Genomic DNA, 5,169 nt, shown 5'->3' with positions numbered 1-5,169 from the left:
GCCATCTCCCTGGGCCCTTGCTTTGTTTTATTTTGTTTTGTTTTTTGAGACATGGTCTCACTGTGCAGCTTGGACTCGTAGTGATCCTCCTGTCTCAGCCTTCCTACTGCTGAGATCACAAATGTGCTTCACAACGCCCAGTTCTGGGACCAGCACAGCATGCCCTACAGGATTTGACTAGGGACCTTAAGCTTGCAAGGAAGGCATTGATGCGGCCAAGCTATCTTTCCAGCCCCAATGCACTCTATTCTTTAGAAATGCTTTGATTTACTTCTCTTAGAAGGCAATGAATGTTTATCACTCAAAATATGGAGCATGATGCTCTGTAGAAATATTTTGCATATTTCCTGTGTTTTTAGAATTAATCTGTTCATCTACATTCGGATGATTTACATCTCACAGGCTATATTTTTGTACTCAAGAATGGGTATCTCACATTTCCAGTCTTTCTATGAGAGCAAGAGTTAACTAGAAGCTGTGTAATATGCCACGCTGATAATCTGTTCTATAATTTTAAATCTATTTCAACTTAACACTTCTTATAGATAACTTTGTTTTTTTATGTACAGGATCTACAGGGTCTCACTACACAGATCAGACTCATAGTTATTCTCCTGTTTTCAGCCTTTCAAACACTGGGATTGCAGGCATGCACCATCACGTCCAATCTTAGTCGCCATCTCAGTGTGCCTTCTGGGGTGGAGCCAGCACTGCATGCTGGGGATCCAACCCTATTCCCTGTACCTGCCTAACCAGGCACTTTAATCCACTGAGCTATCTGGCTAGCCTTTCTTACAGATACCTTTTTATCAACCACCTTTACATACTTGGAAGTTTATTACCATTACAGAAACAGATTTTAGTTCTAATGATGAAATATTTACTGGACTTAAAAGATAATAAAGTTATCCACATATCAGAAAGTTCACAACTATTGCAAGTTATGTCACTGTATGTACAAAAAAGTCTGTTCACAGTCACTGAGCTGCCATTCAGGTTCAAATGTGCCAAATACTTTCCAGGTTCTCCTTTGGGCATTACTGACCCAGAAATATGATTCACAAATTTGGCTTTAGAACATCACTGAAGATAATATGGATTAAAAACTACTTATATTTTGTGTACAGTACTTATTTACCCCAAAATACAATGAATCCTTACAAGAATGGCCTTGTCCATTTTCCTCTGGGAAATGCTACTCATTCTTAATGGAAATACTGAAATATGCATAAGACAGATTTACAAACAAGCTATACTGTCATTATCCAGCAATCAATTTCAGACTGATGTTTGTATCCAATGGAAAGTTTTTAGGTCTGAAGATTTGGAAAATATTTGACAAGTTTTAACTATTTCATTTTCTTTGAAAAAGTTGAAATTTTATTGATGTGCCTTTTACATAAAACTAATGTGCTAAAACATAAAAACAATATGAATTCGAACCTCTAACCTATTGTAAAGAAATGCGCTGAGTGACAATAACTGAAACTGTTTTGGAGAAAGATTGGAAAGTTGCAACATTGCCCATACGCTTTTCAATGACTACTTCAAAGAAGTTTTTTTTTTTTTTTCATAAATCACATCTATGTCAATCCTGTTTCATCGTTTTGTCTCTTCTCAGTAGTTGTGCTTATTGTATTAGGATGAAATTGTATTTGCTCCCACTTTACAGAAACACGACAGCCCTGGGAGAAAATACTGAATGTTGTAACAATGCACAAATAGCCCAATAGGAAAAATACAAAATTAATATCTCAACTCCACTTTATTCTGACTTTTATAGTCTGGAAGTAGTCAGTTTCCTGAGAGCTGGAGAGAGGACTGCTGCAGGGCAGAAGCCACTCACTTCCTCACATACGTTTAGTGTTTATCCTTCCCTTTCAGTTTAGGGAAATGATGAACAATCTTGGCATTGGCTCTTTTGTTCTTTAACTTAAATTTTCAAGGAAGAAAAACAACATGCTCACGTTGCCATCACTGCTGATTAATTTCTTTAATGTTCTATGTGAAGGTACCTGAGTGGTGTGAACAGGAGATGTTGTGGCTTTCTGCTTCGAAGCAGTTAGCAGCACACACTCCTCCTCGGTGTTGCATATGTGATGAGGAGGAGAACATGGAGAGAAGAAAAGGAAAGGATTAATGTAGCTTGTGTTTCAGATTACATGCCAATTTAGTAATGCGTATTAATGATGCATTTTGGCAATAAAACTATTTAATAACCATTAAACAGAAATTGCCATTTCTCATTAACATCAGATTGTCTTATAACACACTGGCTAATTTCTCAATTGATTCAACATAAATTAAGTAACAGATTTAATGTGTAGAGCTAAAGAGAGAGAGTTCCTTATTTTTCTGAAAGAAAATAATAAACATCCTTGAGTGAAAATTAGCCAAACCTTTAGGGTGTAATTATAAAACAAAATAGCAAATTTTTATTAATGTATAAAATAAACATTCTAAGAAGGCAAGGACTAGTTCTATTGCAGTGTCTTCCTGGAAAACCGTTTTTAAGTGTATGAATCAGATTTGAAAACTGTACTTACATTTGATTCTCAAAGACCTGAAAGACATTTTCTGAGAATTAAACTTAGAGCTTATCTACAGTACAGGAAGGTTGAGAGGAAAAGATAATGTTTCCCATCCTCTCTGTCCTTCAGTACTCAGTCATGGTTTAGAGATGCTCCACACAGGTGGGATGAAGAGATGTTGAACCCTGTGAGACTACAAAGGGGGTACAGTTTGTGTTTCTGTCAATTAATCTGCAAAGATCAAAAGATTTCAGAGGTAAGAACCTGACACTGCTTTGCCTGGGATCCTAAACTTGTACTTGAACTGCCATAGAAGTTCAAATCTATTACATATTTGATATTTAGAATTGTATTGAATTTGTTTAATTGGAATGAAGATCAACCAAGGCTCCTGAAAGGCAAATCATTGGGTACAGCATATCTGCATTTTTAGTTACATGTATCACTGAGATGTGTCATTTGAAAGGAATTTGATTCTAGAAAGAGTGTGTACACACAGATAATAGTTTAAAACATTTGTTTCTGTCTTGTGAAGCATTTAAGTTTTTTACATTTAATTACATTTATTGGTATAATTTACATATATATAATTGTATTTATCATAGGGAATTTGTATCTATATGTGATAGATCTTGATTCCTTTATTATTTTTTGTTGATTTCCCTCTTCTCCATTTAATCCCTCTTCCTCCTCTTATTCATGAAGCTTTGCTTTCATTTTATACTTCTGTTCTCATATTTATTTTCCATTCCTTCTTTTCCTCTCTCCTTTCTTTCTAGTTTCCTTTTTCTTTTGAACAGCTTCTTCCTATTTCACGTCTGTTGTACATTTTCATTCTTATTTATACTTTCAGTTTCTTACACCAGGGAGATCATGTGATATTAATATATGTGTGTCCAGTTTATTTCACTTACGGTTACTGTCTCCAGGCCCATCAATTTAGCTATAAATGTCCCAAGTGTATCCTTCTTGACTGAGTAATACTCCATTATGTAAAAAATCCCTTTTTATTCATTGGTCAGTTCATGAACATTTGGATTATTTCTAAGATATAACTATTACAAACTTGGGGGCTATAAACACAGTTGCAGATACATTGTTGTGTTATGATGTTTTGAATTCTTTCAGAAAGATTCCAAGAAAAGGAACAAGATTTTTATTTAGCACTATTTTTATGTTTATATGTTTAACATTCTTTATAGTTTTCAGTATTATTTGAATTTCTTATAGTGACATTTTTCCAATCAGAAAAAAATTTATAGAAGAGTAAAAAGAACTATTATAGTTGAAATTGCCACATGGAATACAAAGATTAAGGAGATAGTGAATAAATTTAATAGCATAAATGTTTATGATATTTGACATGAAATATTTGCTAAAACATTTATCACATTATAAATCTTCCATTTTATTTAATTTGAAAAATTGTAATGGTCATCATGATTAAGCAGATAAAATGATATTTACCCCTATTATTCAATTTAGCTTTGTTTGCCTAAAAATTAAGACTCTAGGGCCTGGAAAATTGCTCAGGAGCATAAGCGCCTGCCTGGCAAGGGCATGGTCCCAAGTTTGATCTCTGGTACTAGAAAAAAAAGAAAGTTAATCTAATTTTAAAACATATCCATGCAAGTTTAACTCAGAAATTCAAGAGCATAATGTGAATCTGTGATTAATGTCATACTCACAATTTTGACAATTTCTGGCTCAAAATAAACCTCTGATGCCAAAATTGAAACAAGGAAAATGTTACTATACTTCATAGTTATCCATGTACTTGAACATATCTGCACAGTTTTAGGCATAGAATAATATAGCCCTCAAGAATGCCAGGAACGGCCAGATAGTTCAGTGGACTAAAGAGCCTGCTTAGGCAGAGCACACTGGCCAGGGCTTGATCCCTGGCATGCTGTGCCAGCCCTGTCCCCGGGGGTGCGCTGAGATGGTGATTGAGACTGCATTTGGTGGTGTGCGCATGTAATCCCAGTGTTTTGGGAGGCTGAAAACAGATCGCTACGAATCCAGTCTACATAGTGAGACCCTGTAGACCTTGTATTGAATACAGTGAAAATAAAAAAAAGAAAGAAAGAAAGAAAGGAAGGAAGGAAGGAAGGAAGGAAGGAAAGAAGAAGAAAGAAAGAAAGAAAGAAAGAAAGAAAGAAAGAAAGAAAGAAAGAAAGAAAGAAAGAAAGTTAGGAAAAAGAAAGTGAGGAACCTCTGAAATCCACTCCATCTGTCCTGTTACCTTTACTAAGGTTAGTACTAGAAACCTTATATAATCTTTTCAACTCTTTAAAAATACAACTATAATTCTTGCATTTATTTTTAATAGCCCATTTATTTATATACTATCACATCTCTCTGCTTCTCTTTTCCACCGTTTGCTCATAGCTTGTTCCAAATGTGCAGTTCTATGTTCCTGTCCCGTGATTAAATGAACACCATATAATGTACTAATAGCACCTTACTCAACCCTTTTCCTTCCTCCTCAAGCCAAGTGAGGGATCTTGGTTTGCTGTGGTCTTGTCCTCACTTATGAAAGCTTTTTCTTTTTCCCTGACTTGATGTTTCTCACAAACAGGATCTATACATGTTTTTTACTAGTTCTCCTTTAACATTCACAGGGGTTTGAGCCCTG

This window comes from Octodon degus, unplaced genomic scaffold (genome assembly GCF_000260255.1).
Source record: "Octodon degus isolate 3935 unplaced genomic scaffold, OctDeg1.0 scaffold00102, whole genome shotgun sequence".
Lineage (NCBI taxonomy): Eukaryota > Metazoa > Chordata > Mammalia > Rodentia > Octodontidae > Octodon > Octodon degus.
The sequence above is the reverse complement of the archived record's forward strand: the minus strand, read 5'-3'. Positions refer to the sequence as shown.